Source organism: Lonchura striata, chromosome 6, assembly GCF_046129695.1.
Source record: "Lonchura striata isolate bLonStr1 chromosome 6, bLonStr1.mat, whole genome shotgun sequence".
In the NCBI taxonomy this organism is placed as follows: Eukaryota; Metazoa; Chordata; class Aves; order Passeriformes; family Estrildidae; genus Lonchura; species Lonchura striata.
In genome coordinates, this window is record NC_134608.1 from 59,688,424 (window position 1) to 59,712,541 (window position 24,118).

The 24,118-nt window shown below is 40.6% G+C and overlaps 1 long non-coding RNA gene across 1 annotated transcript in view; it reads right to left on the reverse strand.

Annotated features, from left to right (window-relative positions):
* LOC110469129 (uncharacterized) overlaps positions 1 to 15,688 on the reverse strand; it is a 55,276-nt gene extending 39,588 nt beyond the window's left edge. The window contains exon 1 of the long non-coding RNA XR_013340114.1: positions 15,621 to 15,688. This is a non-coding gene — a long non-coding RNA (uncharacterized LOC110469129). The remainder of the gene's footprint in view (positions 1 to 15,620) is intronic.
* Between the last annotated feature and the right edge of the window lie 8,430 nt (positions 15,689 to 24,118).

A 24,118-nucleotide genomic window follows, 5' to 3' on the forward strand; every position in this document is an offset into this window, starting at 1 on the left:
GGCAATAATACCATTATATTTCCTCCACAGATCTCTTTACCAGGACGGGAATTGGATCAATACTGTAAACTTTAGCCTGCTGCATCTCTCAGTTTAATGACCTCAACAAGCTGCATGAATCACTTCATGGTCATATTGATAGCATCAGGCATCCTTGAAGTGTCTCTTGGCATTTAGCCACTCCCATTCTGGAGGGCTGTGGAGCTCATTCTGTAACAACCATGGCAAAAGTGTCTCTGCCAGGAGTCTCAGGAGCACGACTCACTAAAATCCAACAACTCTATAGGCTGCACACTATTTATTTCTTATACTCGTGTCCATACCAGGGCTCTGTAGCAGCTTTGCACCACCGAGTTGACTCTGTTTGTTCCTCTGTCTTTCTGTTTTCATTAAAAGCACAGAGGAAAAAAAAAAATAGAATCATAAACACTTGCAGTCAAACTTTATTAAAAAGAGAACTTGTTAAAAATTAAACTCGACTTTAGCCAACTGTTGGAAAGGCCTAATTGTATTAAATAAGACTAAAACACTTCTTAGCAAAACAATTTATAAAGCAATAATGATGCTTTCTAATTACAGGTAAAACTATAAGGCAAGTATCTGGTTTTATGTCAATTCCACAATTTTCAGTGTTCCATAATGTATTAGTAGCTTTATTTATTTATTCTGGATTTATTCTCTACAATGAAACAAATGTTAAGACACCTTATTTGTTTGAATTGGTGGTAACTAATGACTATCCTTGGTAAATCTCTCCTTTGGAGTTTCAGTCAGATTTTAACATAATTACACACCTCAAACAAAAACTATCTGTCAAAGCACCTATTCTTTTTTTTCCAGAATTTGAGTGAGAATTTATAAAACAGCTTTAAAGAAACATTTCATCCACTAGCTTTAGTGCACTTCTTTCTTTAGTGAACTAAGTTTAAGTGAAAAATAAATGTCATTTTAAAAATGCTTCTATTTAATTAAATCAAGTCTGCTATTAAACTACATTTAAGTTAAATTTCCATTTGCATGCATACAGACAAATTCCAAGTAAATAAAATTAAAGAAAAAAAAGTTACCTGATGGAAACACAAAAATGAAGGCTCTGAATAAATGCACATAAAGCTACAGAACTCAGGATTCTCCTAAAGAACAGCACAACTCTAAGCTGGAAATAGATTCCTAAAAATTCTGTGCATTGTAAAACAACTTTTACTCAGGGGGAAAAAAAGATGAAAAGCATAAAGTTTAACCAAGAGTTCCAACAAACTTTTTAGAGTTTTCAGGCACCTGCACCCTGTGTTTGGGCTGGCAGAGCAAGACCTGAAGCCACTGGCCCAGAGTGCCCCTGCACAAAAAGTAAAAAGTGCAGAAAGCATCTCTTTTCTTATGCAGTGCAAGAAGCCTGGGGAGGAAGAATTTTCTCCTTTCATTTGGCTATGGCTGTGACTTAAATTTGAAGTTTTGTTTCTTTACAATGTCAGTAAGAAAGTAAAGGTTGTAGGGCAAGAGAAATGTCCTAAAAGTGTTATTCTGATTCCTACTACTCTTTCTTTTAGTTACTATTAATAAATTCTTCTGTATACCCTTTTAAAATTTTAAACCTACTTTACCTTTCTCCTTATCCCACCTCACAACAAGAAATAACTGAGTACATCCTAGTATCTGCACTAGTGATTAACCAACACTAAACCCATCATACTCATTAGTACATTAACCAAAACCACTACCCAAAATTAGTTTTTCCACCCAGTTTCAAATTGAAACTTCCACATGAGACTGAAATGCTTTCTGGAGCCCATGACACTCCTGGCTGTGCTGCATTTTCTCTTTACTGCAAGGCTTTGGCTGCAAACACACAGGCAGGAGGTGATTCCTTTGAATATATGTGTTTTTTGAAAATAAAATAAAACCTCTTTTGGAGGAGGGGAGACACATCCTGCAAGTCTGTGGAAAACTTGTCTTTATAGAATGTTTAAAATACAGCCAAGCTGGGACTGAGCATGTTGCTTTTCCAACTCCTGCTCCTGGGGAAGCACCACGGCTCCCAGGAAAGCGAGCTGAAGTTGAAAGATAAACAAATTCAATCCTGCCAGAAGAAACCTGCAGCATCCTGTCCCTGCCTTGGCAGCTCCTCCAGCTGCCAAAAGAAGAGATGAGCACAGAGTCCAGCTGCTGGTAAGGAAGGGATCTGCTCATGATTGCACCACCCTCTCCATGCTCCTGAGAAAGCCAAAATTGGCTCTCAAGCTGAAGCATCTGCAAGATCCTTTCCTCTGCACCACTTGCTCAGCTTGGAAATTAAAAAGAAGCCATCGATAGCAATTTATGGGCACCAGGGTGGCTGTGAGAGGAGCCTGAGCAGGCTAAATTGCAAGTAATAATTCTGTGACAGTTTAACAGAATGTAATCACAAAACTTACAAAAGTAAGATTGGGTAAAAGGACAAGAGGACAAAGTCCCCACTCTCCTCACTAAGTTTTTCTTTATAAGCTTTCCAATAAAATCTGTGATTGGGGATGGGAATTTCAAAGTGCCTAAGACACCATGGCTATTTCTGCACAAGGACACATGCATCAAAACCAAATCTTTCTGCTTGAGTTTAATTCAAAATCTGTACAAAAGCCTAACGTGCATCTCATTTCCATACCAAATCAAATGCCACTTTAATGGGAATTACATGCATTCAAATGGACAAAAGACTAAATTTTATAGACTGGAATTCTCTCTTTATGTTAAAAGATTTCTTTGTACCAGTAAAAACAAAATCCATTTTTTATACAGGCTCCTTCTGCGGAATGTCCATATCAAGAGCTAAGTATATATTTCCAGTTTGCTATTGCTCCAAAACCCCCATTATCTTAGGAAGGGGGTTTCCCTTCTTACCTTCAACTGCAATTTGAAAATATTTCTTGTCTGTTTTCTTATCTTTTCAGCTTTAAATCAATTTTAGCAGATTAGGAGAAATATGGATACTCAGTGCAAAGATTAAGGCATTGGCAAAAGGCTGTAAAAACATGCTGGAGCCAGCCAAATACCTGGAGAGAGTGAGGAAAAGGAAGGAGGCCAAAATCAGAAAGGTAGAGGGACAGATGTGCACATACACTGCACACACAGCTCAGGTAAAGACAAAAAACATGCTTTATGCAATAAGCCCTGTGCTATTTTATGCTAAAAGGAAATATGGTAAGTGGTATTCAATGGCACAAATCCCTTTTCCAGGAGCAGTGCTAATCCCTAAAATCTCAGGCATCTGAGAGACTCCACACATCCCTACTAAGCTACAATAGCAGAACAAACCGAGTCTTTTTAATTTTGTATGAATAAACTAATTTATATTGCTGATTCTCTCCTTCACTGACTCATGTTCCCGCACATTACATGTTGTGCTTAAACCTTATGATCCTCAGATGGCAAATTAAGAGTGAGAAGATTCCTCATTTTTGACTACAATTCATCTCACTTTCCTGCTCAGTTCATAAAAGCGAGAGGGAAAGAACCATTTCACCTACCACCTCTTATTTCTTTCAAAATGACAAATGATAAATGCATTTTGGAATACCATACAGAAGAGCTTGCTTTTGCCAGCAACACCTGAATGAGATGGAAATTATCAACAGCAAACCCATTCTTATCTGAATTTTGGTATTACCCACTTGACACCAATAGAATGTAGTCAATTTGAGTCAACCTTTAGATAGAAAAAAAAATATCTGAAGGTAAAAGTCTTCTCTGTGGGGGTTCTTTCTATTCTTACAGCAAGCAGGCAGTATGCATTTTACTTGGTTTTAAAAGAGGTTTCACCCACCTGCTCCCCTCTGTCTTTATTTCCAACTTTCCTCACGTAGCTGCTCCCTTACCTGCCGTGATTGCAATTGGTGCCATAAAGCAGCTCAGCAAAGAACTCCCTACACAGGGGAGTTTATTGCCAGAGGCAACAACAATAGGCACTTCCCAACCCCACAAGTGAAGCTAATCACATTAACCCCAATAATTACAGCTGACAACGAGTACAGCTGTGAGCCAAATTGATCTCACAGGGGTGCCCACGATGGCATTGTCCCAGCTGGCTCCTCGCAGAGCTCGGCAAGCGGGGGGCACCAGAAGTGGGAAGTCACTTTGAACCCAAGTCGGCATGGCAAGGATAAAATACTGTCTCCTGAGGAATGTTTGCATAAGTTGAAGGGAAAGCAAATCCTCGGCAAAAACCCTGGGATCTCCAGATCCAATCTGTAAGGGAAGGGCCTTCCCGTGGCTGCACGGGGTCAATAAACAGCATTAAGCTCTTTTTCCATATCTCTGGTGAGAATCTTGCTCAAAAATGTTGTGTCTGACACAGAGGCCACCATTTCATCCCTTTCCACAGAGGCTGGAAGATATGCTGCCTGCAGATGTGCTATCTACAGCCCGGACACAACTGAGCAGAGCACATTTCCACACTCTTACTCTTCTCTGCAATCCAGATATTGATTTGTGAAACACCTTCATGTCTTGCAGAACTGATTTTCCACAGGCTAAAGCCCCTCAGAAGGATAAATTGGAATGAGAGGGTGGATCTGCACTAACATTTGATTTGGGTGAGGAACAGGCACTTGAAACAAACCTCCTGATGGCCTCTGCTCCCAGTGCTCCCATTTGTTTTGGAGAGCACAGGGTCTGAACTGTTGGCTATGAACAGAGTAATTCTCAGGGTCTGTTATGCTGGAATGAGCCCAAGAGTGTAAAAGTCCTCATTTCCCAGCCCAAGCAGGCAAAGAAGGAGGCTGAAATGCATAAGATCAGCTTCTCAAGGTTGTTTGTTTTTCCTTATCTATAATATTCTTTTCTGACCTGCTGAGCTCTGGCTAGCAAGGAGGCCATAGCATTCTGTCTGCCCTCAGGGCAGTGTTTACATTTTATATCAAAAGTTACATGCAGTCTGTTTACAATATTGTGCCAATTCCTATCATCTATGTTGGACAGTGCCTTAAACCAATATAAAAGAGTCACCATCACACCAAGACATGGAGGACAAGGAGAAGGAGAAGAAGGTCAGGACTCACCCAAATTCCTCCAACTTGTACCCCTGAATCACATTCTAAAAACCCCAAAATTCTACTTTTTCACCCTGTTTCACCAATCACACAACTCAAACCCTTGTGGCTTGTAATTCCTCACACAAAGTTGGTGTTTTTTTCCATGGGCTAAAATCAAAGCCACAGGTGTTTTGGACTTTGTGCCAGGGTCTTGAGACAGCCAGGGCAGCCAGAGGGATGTCCTGGATTCCAACAAATAATAACATATTTTCCAAGCCTCCTGTACTAAGGGATATGGTTGTTGTTTGTTGCTGTTGCTCTTTGCAACTTTTCACTTCAGTAAACTTAGAAATACTAAAAATCACCCGTGAAGGAACTGTGTAACATATTCAATTGAACAAAAGTTCCTGTTCAGGTCAGTATTGCAATGAATTTTATTTTGTTTTGTTTTGTTTTGTTTTAGACCTTCTTTACAAGGCACCAAAATTGCAGTGGTGGGTAGAAAACCAAACCATGAAGGAACAGATTCTGCAGAAGTAATTAATTTATAATCTTGGAACAGTAGGTCATAATAATATTTTCATCAGATTACAGTGTGTATATTTGTTATACATTTAAAATGCTCCTTTATCAAGGCAAGCAGCTATTTCAGCTAAAATTTTGCAGCACACCTATCAATAAATTTTAATACAGAGTTCCTAAAAAGATAATTTCAAAGATGACCATTTTCAGTGTTTAAATAATACCTACAGGAGATGGCTGGGTTTAAAGGACACGGATTTTTTTTTTTTCTCTTCAAGAAGAGAAGGGTGGTAGGAAGAAGGACCAAAAAATGCAGTCAGGACAGAGGCAGATTGTCAGTAGGAAGCTCTGGAGGCAGAGGGACAACTCAGGAACTGACAGAAAGATGAGATAAAGCATTAGACATTTCGAGCAAGGACAGAAGGATGCAAACATGCTTTTGCAGGGCATGAAAGGTCTATTTTTACCCTGCTTTTTCCACACTGGAAGATTCCATGATGGAAAAGAAAACAATGCTGCAACAGAAAACGATCATGACCTCCACAATGAGCCTGACCTCTGCTAGAGAATGTGCCAGTGTGATGAGGGAAATGAGGAATCTTAATGAGGCAAGGGGAAAGCCAGTCATCCTGATGCACTGGGCTCCCCCCAAGAGATCAGCTAGAAAGCAGCATTCACTGCATTTTGCAACTTTATTTGTATTCATCCTGGTTTATCTTTGAAACAAAAAGCAGGACTGCTCAGACAGAGACACAATCTAGTTGTGGGATTTTTTTTTTGCCCCTCACATTTTCCCCTAAAGAAATAAAAATGTACATGTAAATCCTGGCAGGTGTAGGAGAGTTTTGGGGCAGGGGGGTCTGAGGAGGCTGGGCAGAAGGCTGAGGACAGGGAGGTGGCCACCAGCTGCAGCTTGCAGGAGGAAGACAGGGTGACAGGCACCTCAGAACAGCACCTTGTCATCCAAGACACAGCTGTGTCCCTCAGATCCATTTCTGTGCTGCAGAAACTCCTGGCAATCTGGTGCCTCCATTTCCTAATAACCTGGGAAATTAGGTCAGACCGTGCTGGAACACAATCTTCCTTTCTCACTCAAATCATGCTACACAGGGCCAAACGTAAAAATTTTGTCTATGCACTACATTAAAACAGGCTTTTTCCTTTTCTCTGGCTTAGCCTAGTTCTTATCCATCCTGCTGTGGAGAGCTGTTGGTGTCTTGTGAAATGGTGCCTCAAGTTTTGTCTTTTCTGTTTTTCAGTTTCTGTGCTGCTTTAGTCTGTGGGTCTGGGCTTCCCATGAGGGGATGCTGAGCTCTGCACAGAGCAGGGACACAAAACAATTCCTGCTCCAGCTGGGCACCGAGGACAAATGATCCAAATCTCAGCCCAGGAGCACAAACAGCGTGGGCTGGAGAGAGAAAAACAAGCAGGATGGGGCTGCCTGGGCTGGAGCTGGAATGGGACAATGAACTCCAAGGTGCCAATGGAGCAGAACTGATCCCAGGGAGAGCCCCCGGGAGCGCTCGTGCATTTTGGGACCATTTTGGGTCATTTGGGTACAGCCCTGGCTGGGCTCTGGTGCTGCCCAAGGTGGATCCATGGAGGAGATCCTTTTAATCAATCCCTGCTTTATTCTTTAGCTCTGTCCAGCCTCTGCTCTAGGTCAGCCTGCACAAGGCATCACTGTCCCTCAGCATTCACACAATTCCCCAAATCCTCCATTTACATTGAGTGGGAGTTGCAGGGTCCCTGCCCTGCCATGCAGCACACAAGCTTTTAAATGTTACAGCTGATCACTTCTCAAACCTCTCCTCTAGCCTTCTTTTATTTATTATTATAAACAGGGCACTGGAAGCCACATGGCATAAACCCCTCAGCCTCAGAAAAATAACCAAAAATATTCCCACACGGACAGATTATCCCACACGTGGCCTGAAGGCAAATATAAATACATTGTCATCAACATTACCATTATTTTCACTTTTATCCATTGTTTCCTTTTCCTACATCTCTTTCACAGGCAGGGAAGCAAATTTAAAAATAAAGCCCATTTTTTATGGAAAAAAACTTCCTCACCAGTGGCCCTTTTTAATCCTTTTTTTGTTCCCAGTCAGCTGCTCTTCTAACACAACCTGGATTTGATAAAAGAAAGCTGAAAATGGAGGATAAAACTTTGTTTTTCTGAAAAAGCATCTTTCATAGGAAAACTACAGAAATTATTCGATTTCAGATGCTCTACCCATTTGAAAGTTGGAGATGTTTGTCCTGAACAATGGCTGCTTTTTAGGCTCTGGAACTTGCTGGGGTATGGGAGGTTGTAAGGGTTTTTTTCTATAGGATGGGAATTTCCATGTAATTTCCAATTTGGTCAGGGGATCAGTCCATCACTTTGCCTTCCCACACCCCACTTCCTACCTTACACACTTTTTTTAGGCCTCTGTGTGATCATTTTCACAAATGGAGCTTTTCATAGAATCACAGAATAATTTATGTTGGAAAAGACCTTTAAGATGATCAAGTCCAACTATTTTTGTCTCTCATTTGCCCGTGACAGAAACAGATAATTTTAAAATGCCCAAATCATACTGTGCTCACTGCAGTGCAGGGGTGACAAACCAGCAGAGGACATCTCTGCTCACAGCATTCTTCCACCCCCAGCTCCGTGGCTGAGCAAGTCCAGAGAGCTCCATCCAAGTACTGCTGATTCTCCTAGACCATAGCATTCTGCAGGACAAGAGTGTGAAGCAGAGTTCTGCAGCATTTATTTCTCATTTTTCCCTGTTTTTTTTTCTCACAAAATCTTCTCTGGAGTGCAGAAAATAGCACATGAACTTTAACTTCATCTTTGTAATAGTGCAAAGATATATTTATACACTACAAGTATGGCACACATAGAAGTTCTGCAGCCAGGCATGAACCAGAGTGCTCTCGATTCCCTCCCAAATTTCACAGAGGTCAAAACAAGTCCAGCACCTCAGCAGGAGAGAAACACTTGATCCTGCTCAGCCACCTTTTCATCAGTGGCACAAGGAACCATGCAACGTTTTCATTTCCCATTTGAATTTCTTTCTGACCCTTCAGCAAATTCAGTGCTACGCTCTGGTGATAGCTATTTTCACCTCGAGGCATGGCTGTTGACAAAGCCAAATGCCCTTTTACAAAATACAGTGCTAATTTGAAAACTCACAGTGTTATTTGTCACTCAAACAGCACATTCACCTCATTCAGAGCCTTACGTCCTGACAATCCAGGCAGCTGAGGGATTCAGACAACGTGATACAAGGAAGGGCTCTAGTGGTGGTCAACACTAGCAAGTTACTGTCTGAAAATGTTCTTTTTTGGGCAATTTAGCCTCCACCTGTACTTGGAACCTTGTGGGGGGTGCTGAACCCTTCCCTGCTTGCTGGAACCAGGGTGAACTCAGCAGCAGTAACAGAGACACAGCTCAAACAGTGCAGCAGGTCCCACCTTTTCCAGCCAACCAAGCAGATAAAATTCACCCTGGGATCCAACGTGGCTTTAATGGATGAGCCACTTGGAGCATCAACTCCAAACTTGGTTTTTTTATGGCCATTGGACACAAAGGGTTTGGTGAGATGACTCTCACATGGGATTTTGGTTTTCAAGGTTTTCACAGCATCCTGTTTACCCAGCAGTGGCAGTCCTCTCTACTTTTGAAAACCAGCAACTTTGCCTCTTCTTTATGTGCCAAAAATTGCTTATGTACCTGTTCATGAGGAATACTAAATATTAAAAGTCTAATTGTCATAATGCACCACCAAATCCATTTTGTCTCACTTCAGGGGCCAAAACCTTTCAGCCAGATGCCTTTTATCCTTGTTGAAAAGTTAACAGGCATAGACAGTGACATGTGTAAGGCTTCAGTGGGATGAACTCAGAGCTCTGAGACATACTTAAAATGTTGAAAGGACAGGAGAAGTGTCACAAAGGTTTTATTCTAATTCTTATGACTCTTTCTTTTAGATACTGTTAATTAATTTTTCTTTATACCCTTTTAAAGTTTTAAGCCCACTTTTCCTTTCTCCTAATCCTATATCACAACAAGAAATAAATAAGCACATTCCAATAAGTACACTAATAATTAGCCACCACTGAACCCACCACAAATGGGCAAAACAAAATGAAAAATAACTTCTTTACCTCCTGGATTCTCACAGTTTGATGTCAGCATGACCCCCAGGACAGATAATAGGTAGTTGCCACTCAAAATAAGCCATTCCCATGGTACAAAGACACAATGCCCTACAACAGATTGGCAGAAACAGGCCACAGCCTCCTTGGGAATCAGAGATTCAGAAGTTCTGAACAGATACAAAAATTCCTCAGGAGCCCAGGGCCAGGCAGACCTCTCAGCAACAGAAGGAAGGAAATTCTGTGTTCTGCAGGCTACTCCTCTCTCACAGTCCTAGCCCGGTATTCTCTAATGAAAACCATTTCTCACCAATTTACTGTTCTCAGCTCTGCAGAGTCACAAACAACCCTGGGGCAGCAGAGGAGCTCTCCACTGTATAAACAGAATTTTCAGCCAAGTTCCAGTTGCAGAACCAAAACCCCAGCCACTTATCTGTACCTGCTATCACATTAAACCTGATGATAACTGAGTTCAACAGATGTGCAAATCAGGGCAACAGATGTGCAAATCTGACCTGCAAGATCTCTATTATTAGGGATGCTAAAAAACTTAGCTTGACTTTCAGACTCTGTCTGCAAGCTGCATGTCTGCCCTTTAAAGAAACAAAGTATTTCTCCCTTTCTCCTTTAAGGCTGTCCAAATTTTGTATTGGAATAAATAGAGAAAAAGACCATAGTTCCTAAATTCTCATTTTATGACACCAAATACAACTACACAAACAGCAAATCTGGGAAGAGGGGAGAAACATCAGTTAAGCCCAGGCATGGAGTGTAAACAAACTCTGCTAAGAAGAAGATTTTCAGCAGAAGCCATTATTCAAAGATGTGTGATGCTAGCACACAAAAAAAGCAGGAATGGATATCTTGCACATCCTGGTTTTATTCACAATTAATGATGTTTCCTTATCTGGACAGAAAATGTTTAAATCACATTTTCACTGCTAGGAAAAAAAAAAAGGCACTACCTTTCTCAGAAACGGCAATTTAAACAATTCCTGGCATTTCAGAAATGCTGCTTTATCCCACGATGGATGCTCCTTTCAAATTGCCAGTTTTGCTCCATCCTTTTGAATCAATTTGTGATAACCAGGCAGGGAGGACCTGGGGGCACTCCTGCCCTGGCACTTCCAGGCTCCAGCAGGATGCTGGGTGTGTGCTCCCCACCCAGCATGGGGTGCACCCTCTGGGAGCCACAGCTACCCCTCATTTCATTTTTTTCCAACTCAGCAGCCAAAACATGCATGGTTCCCATTTATAGAGAAGACAAGGCACTTGTCTTCAAGGAGAGAGCATTGTCAACACTCTCTCCACAGCCAAAATATTTTCCCAGTGTTGAAAAATGGCATTTTGCCCCCACTACCCCTCAGTATCTCTCATCCATGGCACCTTCCCAGCTGTGCTCCAAAGCCAGCCCAGCAAATCCCATCACTCAGGAATCCCTCTCAGTGCTCCAGCTGCATGGGACAATTCCAAGCAGCCCACACCAGTCTGGTGCAGTTGCCATTAATGTCAGTCACAGCTACACCAGCTATTTGCATAATTGAAGCTCCACCAGGGACTGAAGTCCCAAAGGAGGTGTGATCCCACCCAGACACTGAAAATTACCCCATCCTGTTTTGATTCCTTGTTATCTACATCCCCCACAGGATTCAGAGCTATCAATTTAAAGAGCAATAAAGTGGTTGGCAAATAACTGCAGACCACAAAATTTGAAAAACATCTGAGAAATGGAAATTTGCAATGTAAAATCCAACTCAGTTGTTGAGATTCCCTAAGTTTGGATTTTTAACAATAGGCAGGAAAATCAAAACCATTAACTGCAGAGGAAAGGTCTGCAGTACAGAAGTCTTTAATCTGGCTGAATGGCTGATTTTTATCTGAGAAGTTCTCACATAAAATATCTCTCTATGATTAATAAGTAATTACCATGCATTGTTACCAATAAGAATGTCTCTTGATGCAAGGCATAGATGTATTAAGCTCACAGACAATGGACTGAATCATTAAGTCCTTTACAATGACTTAACATGAATTATTGTTCCAAGTTCCCTTCAAAGAAGTTGGCCGTTCCTAAATTTTTGTTTCTTTTTTTTCTTCCCTCAGGTGTCTTAATTGGAGAAAATAGGCAGAACAGAAAGCATCCAAAAGACTAAAAATCAAATTCAGACAAATTCATCCACTTGTTGTTTTGCTCTAACACTGTGAAACTACAGTGTCAGGGACATGTGAGCTGGAATAGAGCTAATAAATTACCTACTATGCCAAATTCCCTCATTGTCAAGAAACAGTTGTATTGAAACATACTTCCCTTACCTGTTGGTTTGGAGTCTTTTAACAATGGCTGCACTTTTTATTAAATAAGCATCTTCTTGCAGATCTTCAGACATTGGATTTTTAGTGCTGAAGAGGAACTCGGGAGTTCTGGTCAACATTTCACCTCCTGCAGCCCAGAAACTTTATTCTACTGGAAAAGTGCTTACTCCTATTTTTTTCACTTGTAGAAAACAACTATTTAAATTATTAATGGCATTTTTCTCTATTATTTAAATTTAACAATCTCTTATTCTCCAGTGCTTGATTACAACTACTCTTATTCTTGAGACAGGTGGAATTCTAAATGTGTGGATTCACGCAGTAAAAATCATTTCGTTCCCCAAAGCTTCCATAATTCCAGTGCTGAATAACAAATCATCATTTTAACAGACACCCTGAGTAGTTTGTCCCAGACATAGCCATTACTGCAGCCACAGTGATGAGGCCGGACCAGAAAAATCAGTTCTTCAGTTATCTGTAAGGGAATGAAAAATTATTTCCTTGAGCTGTGCTACTCATGAATTTTCTTATCTTCCTGAGTTTTAGTGGCTTGAATTTCCTTGTGCTTTGTTTTCTTTCAATAATTTATGTATTCCTTAGTGCAGAGAAATTATCAGGGCCTGTGATCAAGGCAAATCATGTCACACTCAATAAAATATGGTTCAGAATTCTTGCCAATTCCTGAAATATCTTTAATCTTTAATTTGCAATTTAAGATTGATATCCGAAAGAGAAGCTATTGAAAAGGAGTGCCACTAAGAAAATATCAGCCCTCTGAAGACAGAGATTTATTAATGTTACATATAGCTTTTAAATCTTCAAAATTAGATAAGTAAGCAATACACAGATATTTTGGTTTCTGAAAAAGGAGAAAAGTAGAAAAAGCAAGGCAGGGATAAAGAGGTTTTGATGCAGTGCCAACATCTGCCTGTGCAACAACAGTATATTACCTTTAAATAATGCATAGACACTGTGTAAATGCACTTCAGTTATTAGCATTTTAGAGGAGACTATGGTTGAAATCAGTTCTCATTATATGTTAACACAGTATTTTGCAGAATTGGATATTTAACTGGGCATGCAGTGGGTTTTGTCATACACAAATACATAAAATCAACTCCAGAAAAATACTGTTGTTTTTATTATGTTGCAAGTAATAAATTTAAAGCAAGAATAACAGTGTGTTCTTTCTTAATTTCTCTGAAAACCTGCTGGGACCATTTCTACCTCAGTTATATAAATATAATTACCTTCCTCTTTGAAGGCAGACATATGAAAAAAAAAATCTATCAAACCTCAAAATCTAAGAACAAATCATACCTCACTTACACAGTATGGTGGGTTACTATTTTGTTTCTTTCCCTGGAAGAAATTAACTACTTGGCACCAGGCACCAGAATTAAGCCTTTAATTTATTTTGAGAACACTCCCAAACAGCCAAAGTCCCAGTTCGCTGTAGGTACAGCCCTGTTCAGTCAGTGCTCCACTAATAATTAGAAATCAAAACAAATTAATTTCTACTTAAAACAAAGCAAGGATGGACTAAGTGAAATCACACAGAGCCATCCTCTCTAAACCTCTCCATCCTGCCAATCTGGGATAGAAATCACACCAAATACAGATTCTTCCATGAGAAATTTGCTCCTCTCTGCTTGCCAGAGGCACTGCTTTTATAAGACCTTTTTATCTAATATTTCAAAAGTTCTTTTAAAACATGCATGTAAGGGTTGAGCTGAGGGAGTCAAAAAAGCAGCTCGGATCATGGGGAAAAAAAGCATAATATGGTTTATTCCAGGTCACATAGGCTGGGCTGTGGCATTTCCATGTTAATATACACATAATACATTATGTGTATATTTACATTTAAATTTACATTTCTATTTATAATGTTATATTTATATTATGTATATATTTATATTTTATATTTAATATACACATAATTCCATGTGAATATACACACACCTCTGTGTGCTTTGCTCAAGGCTGGGGGGAACACTTAAGCACTTAAGCACACACCCTTTTTTGAGAGGTCACAAGTGGGTAGATGGTTCAAAAATGAAGGGGGAGGGGAGGAAAAAAGTGATGTGTAAACAATGAATGCATCTGTGGCAAAGTCTCAAGTAACTGGGCTGATTTGCCTTCTGCTGCTTAATTAGAATGCTCTGTTCAGTCCAGAGTGTGTCTCCAGAAAGGAATGCCTCCCCAGCAAAGTGAGAGGGGAGCAATAAATCTGTGGGTTTGTTTCCTTCAGTCATACAGATTTCTCTCTACACCCAATGTATACACATGTAGGGAGAGAGAGAATACAAAAAAAATAAGGTTGCAGGAGCCATCATGTTCATTTTTTATCTCTCTGAGAAATTAGCTTTGCAGGGCTACAGAGCTGATGACAGCCAGCACAGAGTTTGGTGAGTAATTCAGACACAGTAATTTTTAGATATAGCTCACAATTTTGGCATTGTGTGGATCACTTAACTGTACTTCCATGTCTGAGAAGAAAGCAGCAAAATGTAAACTAGTTTGTGTAAAAGTTTGAACGGACATCTGTGAAAAAATGCATGCCGTGATATATATCTATTTTCTCACGTCAGTAATTTTATAACTATTATAATGCATTTGAACACTAAAGACAAATCTTCTACCTACTGTGTCTTGCCTTTTTTTCCCCTGAATTTAACCCAAGTGGGAGCCAGCTATAACAACTGACTATTTTTTCTTACAAGTCATAAATGCAATAACAAGAGGTTTGGGCTTCTCAGCATTAGTATCCTTGTGCTTTTCAAAATGGCCACACTGTAAAAAATGGTGCTCATCCAGAAAGGGAGAAAAAATGTTGTTGTATTAAGGCAGAATAGTTTACAAAAGCAGAGAGAGACCTGAAGTGATGCACAGCTTGTGTTTATAAAAATTCATAAGCATTTCAAGTGCACTCCTAAAGGAATCGTGCAAATGCTGCAACAAATTGTTATATAATATAATTAAACACAAAAACCTGGAATAGCAAAATAGCATTAAGGGACAAATTTTCATTGCTGTAGCAGTGGCAGACTGCAAGCAAAGATCCCATTAGAGGTAATGGGAGCTGAAGTTATAATCCACTGTGCAGTGTCAAAAATAATATCCCTGTGGCTTTGGCTTAAACTGGCAGAGTTAAGGCAGCAACCTGATTTCTAAATCTCCCCATTGTGTGCAGACAGGAGCCTTCACAATGTCCCTCTTTCCCTTCTTCCCCTCAAACACTTAAAAAAAAAAAATCACATTTGAGCACAAAGGAGGGAAGGAGAATCAGACTTTATATAAAATTGTGCATTTCCCTTGCTTTTGTTGGTATAATCAAGATTTACTTCATTTTAGCATGGCTAACACTTAGAGCAAAGTGTTGCCACTGAGAGTTCTGATGCTTCTCACTCTGCAGCTCTGGGTAAATCACCTTTGGGCTGGTGCAGACAGGCTGTTAGCAAGGTGAAGGAATGCCCCTCTCTCCAAAATCACCCTTCCCCTCCTGCAGACACAAGCTGCACCAGCCTGTGGTCCTGCACATCATGGGCATCCCCCAGGGCTCTGGCTCTGGCATTTCCCACATTAAATTTGCCCCGTGGGGCCACTTGGTACCCCTCAAGCTCCTGTTACCTGCTGTCACAGGTCCTGCTGTCACCGGAGCTGTCTCAGAGCTCTGTCAGCTGTAGACAGACTGGCTGCCCAAACACAAATGCTCCGGTCCGAACCCCAGGGCTTGGGCTGGCTCCCATCCTTCCATTAGAGCCGCCAGCTGGAATAAATGCTGGAATAAAACCAATGCCCGTGTGGAATCTGGAGCGCTGTGCAGAGGGGTTTTATCAGGTTTGCTGATTTCTCAGGGTTTGGAGTGTTTGTGTAGCTGCTGGGAAAGAGCCTGGCCCACGCTGGAGAGGAGCTGGACCTGCCCACCCCAGGTCACCAGCAGGATGGACGAACCTGCAGCCGACACCAAAGAGGGGGAGTTAAGGCATGGCAAACATTCAGGGGGAATTCAACAAGCTGGAGGTGAAACCATCAAAAACATCACGAAGTGAAACAAAGGATGCAAAGGCCAGACTGTGGGCTGGAGCAGTCCTGTGAATCCTTCCTTGGAGGGGACTGCCTGGCTGGGCAGCAGCTCCGCAGGAAATAACCCCAGGGCCCTGATGGATGAGCACTGACCCCTCACTTGAACCCCCAGCCGGAATTTCTGTCTCGCTCTCCCTTCCTACAAGCTCACAGCAAACCTCTCTCACACACAGAATGCATCATCTGCTCTTCTCCTCCACCCAAACGTGGCAGGGAATTAATGCCAATTTTGTGTCAAGGGAAACAGACACACAGAGATCTGCAGTAGCTCTGATGGCAGCAACCCCACGGTGAATCAGTGGCAGAAGCAGAACTAGAAAACAAGAATTACTGGCTTCCAATCCTACCTATTATCCATTCAGCCATGAAGATTTTCCATGCAAACCTTGTCCTGCCTGGGACTGCTGTCGTGATGTGTTTTAACAGCACTGAGCACAACAGCTTTCTGGCCTACAACTGATAATTCTTGGCATTGCTGTGATGCAGATTATGCTAATTATTAATAATGTGCTGGGGTAGGAATAAATTATGTGTAATACACAAAATTATTCTGGTGCAGAGCAGTGAGCTCTATCGCAACGGATAAAATAACTTCTGGCAGAGTACATGCAGTAAAGTAATAATTGTCACACAAGTGATAATCACTTGGACAAAGGGGTTTTTTGGGAAAGAACTGGCTTTTTCATGAATGTTTCTACAGGATTTAGCACTATCCATAATCCAGCCTGCTATAAATTATTATGGTCCAAATAAATTTTAGGAAAAAGAAAATAAAGAAGACATAAATGCAAAACCTGGGACATATAAAAACTTTTCTCCACTACAGACAGACAACAAAAAAGAGCAGTATTCATACAGTAGGGGAAAAGGTTTGCTATACCTTCACCTCTTCTTCTCCTTTTCTGACCATCTTGACTGAAAAAATTAAGAACTGAGTAATCAGAAAAAAAAGATTTCTGAGTCAATATTCAATAAAATTAATTAACTCTGTTTTCCATGCAATGCATTTTTGAATCTGGCATTCCATTCCATGCACTTTTATGCTCCCCTATAAAATCTAATTGCAAGCATCAAGGTGAATGTGACTAGGACAATAAAAAAGGGTCTTGAAGGTATTAACCTGGCCTCAGCCACTCTGAAATTTCTAAAATTTCACGGACCTTCTTGTCCAGCAGATTCAAAAGCTCACTCAAAAAAACCAAAAAATCTCTGTGTCGCCCAGGCTTATCTCCCAGGGAGAATACCAGGAATCCACCAAACCTGCTACAATGCTCAGTAGTGAAAAGGTCAAGTACACAGTCATGTTTTACTTGAACTTTAGTCTTTGCTGGGAAAAAAAAGGTTTCAGATGAACTGAAAAAAGGAAGAAAAACGCCAGAGTAACCTGTGTCCTAAGCCAAGAGGTAAAGTCTATAAATATCAGCCTGAAAGGAGGAGAGGATTCTCTAAGCTTTTTAAAGATACCTGGGGTGACTATTCCACCTTCTGCATTGCTCCTGCCACCGTCTGTTAATTATTTGATTGTCCTCTGCTTTGGAAATATCTCTTAATATTTTCTATGCTTAGTGTTACCTGTGTGAATTACAAATGAAGGAGTACGAAGAGGAGTTGATGGCAGAAGCTGAACAAAACCAGTGCTTATGTAAATAACATATAATAACAGACTATATAATTGCCCTTAAAAGGTTCAAGTCCTGCCTCCAGCAAAGCAAATGGCAGAACAAGGCATTTCATCTCATCTTTTGGTACAGCTCCATCAGCGTGCTTGAGAAAGAAGCAAGAAAATCGAGGTAATAAAAGAGTATAAACACCATCACCCTTGGGTTTTCTGGGTGGCACCTGCTAGAACAGGAGCAATAATTGCTGATGACTGGGGTCTCAGTGTCTGTGGTCTCATGGCAGCAAGGGTGACTCACATTTCATAGGGACAACCAGAAAGAAAATAGCTCTCAACTCTATTTTTAAGCATTTCTACAGCATCACTCACCGTAGTAACAGTAAAGATGCTGGATTTGAAATGGGAAGTCTTCATAGACAACCCTTATTCCCCTGGGTTATTTATACACAGGGCAACATTTGTCATACATCCTTTAGGGTATGCAAAAATATTCAAATGCAGCTCTTAATATGCATGAGCACAGTACCCACTCAGGAAAACCATTACTCTCCTGGGACTTTAACACGAAGAGCACTTTTCTAGCAGTGGCTTGGAGCTGCTAAAGTCATAGAAACATGTTCAAGACTGGTATAAGTAACTAATATTGTCACCAAACAAAATTGCTGTTTCATGTTTTAATTCAGCAGAGACCTGATGAAAAATTATTAATTTATTAGCTCCATTGAACTGAAAGAATCCACATAAATAGTGCATTTTGATAAAGTCCTAACATCTAGAGCTACATCATAAGTATTACAAAGGCTCGTTCCTTACTCAAGAACTATTTTTCTTTTTCAGAATTCTGCTATTTTTAGATAAATCTAGAGTGGATGATGGTAACTCTGTTCCCAAGAATTTTTAATAACACATAATATTAAGTGCCTTGAAATGTTTGCAGATCAGAGAGGAAACAAAACAGGATCTTTAAAGAGGAGTTAAAAACTGATTTGTTTCTTATACACCCTACATTCTTGAACATGGTATTGTAGTTATCAATAATAAATGCTGAGATATCAAAGTCAAGGTGTGCCAGACACTGCACAAACACAGAGACTACAAGTATTGTCAATGTGAACAGGCAAATCAGCACATGGAGAAGGAAATGTGCAGGGGGATTTCTCCCCTATATCATTACTATTATCATTATTATTATCATTATTATTATTATCAAAAGCTGTACCTTCCTTGATCTGCTGGAATACAATGTCATTTGTGTTTAGGCTACTGAAAATAAACCTGACAGTAACAAGCAACACAGCCCAGTACCCAGCCTTCCATATTTAATTTATTATTTAGTTATTTTTAAAGCATCAGGAAGCAAAGACAAAAATATCAGTAAGGCCCACTCCTCTTGGCATCACTAAAGCAAAGGGAGACAGGCAGCCAGACAATAAATATTAAATTAAACAGCAGAGATTCATTCTCTGCACACAAAGAGTTCCTTCTAAAAATGAAATTGTCAGATTTGACTATAAATGCTTGTTTATTATTGATCTTTTGGGACCTGCAGTTGTTATGGAGTGCTAGAGATTGCAAACTCCCTGTTTTGGAAATCGAGCATTGAGCATTCTGATAGCAGAAGACAGGGGAAATAATTCTTCTCTTTAAAAATTGTACTTATTTTATAGTTCTCCTTTTATCGAAGTTTCATTTAAGGATTTCAGTCTCTCTTGTAATAAAAAAAAAAAGAGTTCTGACTCTGCAGGGAACAGTCTCAGTGGGAGGTAGCTCATAAATTAATAACACAAACTTGGGGAAACCTCTCACATTACAGGAATGCAATCTAGAAGTAATTCAAGGAAACACAGATTTAAATAAAGACCAGGGAAAAAACCCTCTCAAAACCAGAGAAAATTAAACATTAGGACAAGCAATTCCACCACTTGGGATGCATCTACACAGAAAACTGGGCCATGGCTGGGCCACTGGAGTGGGATGTAAAGCCCAGTTCCCAGCTGGGAGCCAGTTTGTGTGCTGGGCTGCTCATTCCCACACACACAGGACACTGCTGTGGTATGTCATGCATGGAAAATTGGAGCAGAAATTCAGGAAGGTGCATAACTCCCCATGTTCCAGCAGTGTCCATAACCTCACTGCCCTGAGCCCCAGTCAGCTGCAGAGCAGGCTGGAAATGGGAAAGTATTGTAAATGCTTTAAACCCAATGGGAAGAAATGACGATGTCTGACTCAATTCAGAAGGCTGAATGATTTCTTTATTATAACTATGCTAAAATACATTAATGTACTATATAAAAGGAGGATACTAAAACTACATGCTACTTACTCTAACACAACTCGTGACCCTCTCTGAGAGCCCAGCCCCAGGTGGGTTGGATTGACCATCAGGCTCAAACAATCCTCACCAGAATCCAACCAAGCACTCACCCTAGGTAAACAATTCTCCAAACACATTCCACATGGGAAAAACAAGGAGCAGAAACAGAAATTGTTTTCTCTTCCATTTCTCTCCGTGCGCCTCCATGAAAAATCCTGAGAGGGAGAGAAATGTGCCTGCCACAGAAAAGTGGTTTCCCATCACAGCAACCCTCCAGCAGCCCCCTCCTGAAAATTTAATGGGAAATAAAGGCGTGTATCCTCCTTTAATCCAAGGTAATCCTCACACAGAGTGGCCCCGGGTCCCAGTGAGTCTCCAGACACTGCTTGGGAAGGGAAGGTTGTGGCTGATCCTCAGCATTTCAGCCCCAGTTCTGCAGACAGAGCCACTGCCAGACACGCAGGGACCCCGTGACCCCCGGCGGCCACAGCCCAGGAGCTCTCACAAAAGGCATCTGTGGCCCACAAGGCATAAAGGATAAAGGATAAAATGCTGCTCAGGATGTCAGTCAGACCTCAGTTCTCCTCAGGAAGAAGGGAGCAATGCTGGCAGGAAAGGAGGACGACAGTGGCTGTATTCTGTATTTTCACGTGCGTTATTCCCATTCAGCTGGAACAACAGCAAAGGCTGTGTGTGCAAGGCTGCAGGAGAGTGAAATACAAAGCTCAGGGCAGGAATTTTGTCTTTCCTATTTCTCTTTTTTTTTCTGCAGTTTTACAGATCGTGTCTTTCAGATGGGAACTGGTAGCTGATGCCACCACATCTTTTGCTTTTGATTCTTGCAAATTCCTTCTGGGTTAAATTCTGATTTAGTAACTTGGCATGCTGTGAAATGAGTATAGATTCCAGCTCTAGCCAGGCAAGCAGCCAAGGTAGCTGCATTGAGAGAGGGATGGGCCCTGGCTCTGCTCTTGAAAATTTAACACATTTTAACAATTGAATGAAACATGCCTGTCACATGTCACATCAAAACAGAGCAGTATTAGGTTCTTGGTGCTGCTGAATTCAGCTACCTCATTTGATCCTAATTGCAGAAAAAAAAAAAAAAAAAAAAAAGAGACAATTGGTTTCTCACTTTAAAAACACTCAGGGGAAAATAAAAAGGGTAATTGCTTAAAATGCATCTAGCAACAACCTGGGAATCAGCACAGGCACTACGAAGTAGCTGCAGTGTGAATGAAGCCATAAAAACCACAGAAACTCGTACTGATCACACTGCAGGTTCTAAGCCATCCCTAAGTGTCACATTCCCAAGCAGAACAGAAGTGAAAGTTTGCCAGGACAAAGGGGAACTGCAGCACAACTGCTCCAAGAAGCCTCAAACAGCCCAAAAATGGCACAGGAGCAAACAGAGCCCTGCACATCTCTGGATGTTCAGGAGCACCTTAGAATAAAGCTCAGCAACATGCCCCAAATCTGAATCAAAATTCCCATATTCCAAGGCTATTCCTGATGCCTTAAGGATCTGGGACAGAGGCTAGACAGAGTTAAGAGGAATAAAGTGGAGATTTATTGAAGAGCCTTCAAAGGCCACACCCCGGCAGTACTTGGCAGTCATGGATCTGCCCAGATGGCTCCAAGATGGAAGCAAAAGAGGGCTTGGTCAGGAGATCTCACATTTTTATAAGTTTTAGTCCATTTGTACACAGGAGACAACTTTCCAGTTAATAGATTCAAACTATGAAGTTTCATCCTCCTTACTTGCTTGCTTGCCTGCCCTCCTCTTCTCACCATGTTTATGCTTTGGGCCTGAAGTTTGAAGAGACTGTGCTTGAGTCTCCAGCTGGAATAGGATTGTTTTGCCTTCCCCACCCCGTGAAAAGGTACCAGTAATAACTTAATATAAAGCTAAAAGCTGCACACCAAATCAGAACAGAAAAACTTAAAACCCAAGGTATCATTCTTATAATAAAAAAATGGGGGTTTGTTGGGGTTTCTTTTTGTTTGTTTTTGTGGTTTTTTTGGTTTTGTTTTTTTTTTTTTTTTGCTGTTTTAAAAAGCAAGATGACTTCTTTCTTATCCTGGTCAGGTTTTCTCTGCATGAAGGAACAGACAGGGCCTTCTGCCATCTTCATACCTTCAAACCCCACAGCTCCCACTGCCTCCTCAGCGTTCCCTGGATGTTCTCAAACACATCTGTGACTTGCTGTGTACTGGGTGATGCCTTGTCAAGGCTGACCTAGAGCAGAGGCTGGACAGAGCTAAAGAATAAAGCAGGGATTGATTAAAAGGATCTCCTCCATGGATCCACCTTGGGCAGCACCAGAGCCCAGCCAGGGCTGCACCCAAATGACCCAAAATGTCCCAAAATGCACGAGCGCTCCCGGGGGCTCTCCCTGGGATCAGTTCTGCTCCATTGGCACCTTGGAGTTCATTGTCCCATTCCAGCTTCAGCCCAGGCAGCCCCATCCTGCTTGTTTTTCTCTCTCCAGCCCACGGTGTTTGTGCTCCTGGGCTGAGATTTGGATCATTTGTCCTTGGTGCCCAGCTGGAGCAGGAATTGTTTTGTGTCCCTGCTCTGTGCAGAGAGCTCAGCATCCCCTCATGTGAGGCCCAGACCCACCCACTAAAGCAGCACAGAATGTGAAAAATAGAAAAGCCAAAACCTGAGGCATCAGGGTATTGCCCAAAAGGAAAACACCACATTAACTATGCAGATTTCTTTTTTTTTTCCCCTGGAAAGACTTCATTACAAATGCTGTGTTCCTTCCTATGAGAAGCAGCAACCTTAGAATACATTTCCCTGTAGTATATCTCATTACAACCACAGAAATAACCAGTGGGTTTGCTTTGATCTGCATTACAGCTGTAAATTCTAAATACTGCATTAATTGTATAGGCAGACACTGCATGCAATTGTGTGCATTTCAATCATTTTGCAATTACTCAACCAATTTTCACAGTCACTTTAAAAAAATAAAAAGTTTTATAACAAGGAGTTTTGGGTGCTTCAGCCTAAAATGATAAAGAAAGTTCAGATGAATTATAACAAATCAGGATAAATTGACTGCAGCATATATTTGTTAAATTTTGCAGAACTATTCAGGCAAAAGTTACTGGAGTATAGTATCACATGAAGTTTATATACACAGATAAAAATCAAATAAAAATAATATATACAACACAATTATGAAGGTCAAAGAAATAATATTTACTCAGATACATCTTAATGTGAATGAAACCTAGAATACTTACATCCTTAGTTTAGCAATTTTTGTGTCTTGCTTTCTATCACACTTCTGGTACTATTTAGGAATCATATCATCAAATAATTCAAAAGTAAATTTTAGATGCTACATAAAAGACTTGACAAAATATTACAGAAATTATCTTTCTAATGTCACTGTATAAGTAATAGAACAAGGCTTTTAAAATCAGGCTTATTTTAACTTGATATTTTTGTGCAACACTGAAATCAAAAAAGAGATTGGGGTCTTAAAATAATGTAAATGCAAGTGTCTATATCCAGACGTATATCTACTTTCGCTTCATAAATAAAACATAAACAAAATCTCAGATGGTGAAAAACATACAGATTTTTAATATCAATCAGCATAAATTACTTAAACCATCTAAGTAGCTTTTAAAGCTGATTTTATTAGACATTTCACATGAATTGAGGGGTTTATGCCATTTTCCAGAAGGGCTTCTCCCCCCTGGAAAAAGGTAATTTTAGTAAAGGATACCTTTTTAAGTGCATTTACACAAAAATTGAGATTTTTGCTATGTTTACAATAAGTTTAGAAAGTCTGACCTAAACCTTTTTGCTCCCAATAAAAATATTCCCACTCACTTCAACTGCAATATAACATTTAGACTAAATTGATTGCAAAATTCTATTTACTAACAAAGCAGCAAAGGACCACCAATGATGCACAACTTGTTTGCATAGTTGCCATCACCAGAAAGGGGACAGAAAATTGATTCTTAGCATAGAAAATGCTCACAGAACTTTATTTAGTGGGATTATTTATGTGGGATGAGGCCACCAGATGCCACCTCATCCTCCTGCTTGCTCAGAGCAGGATGCATGGAGTGACCAGTGCAGAT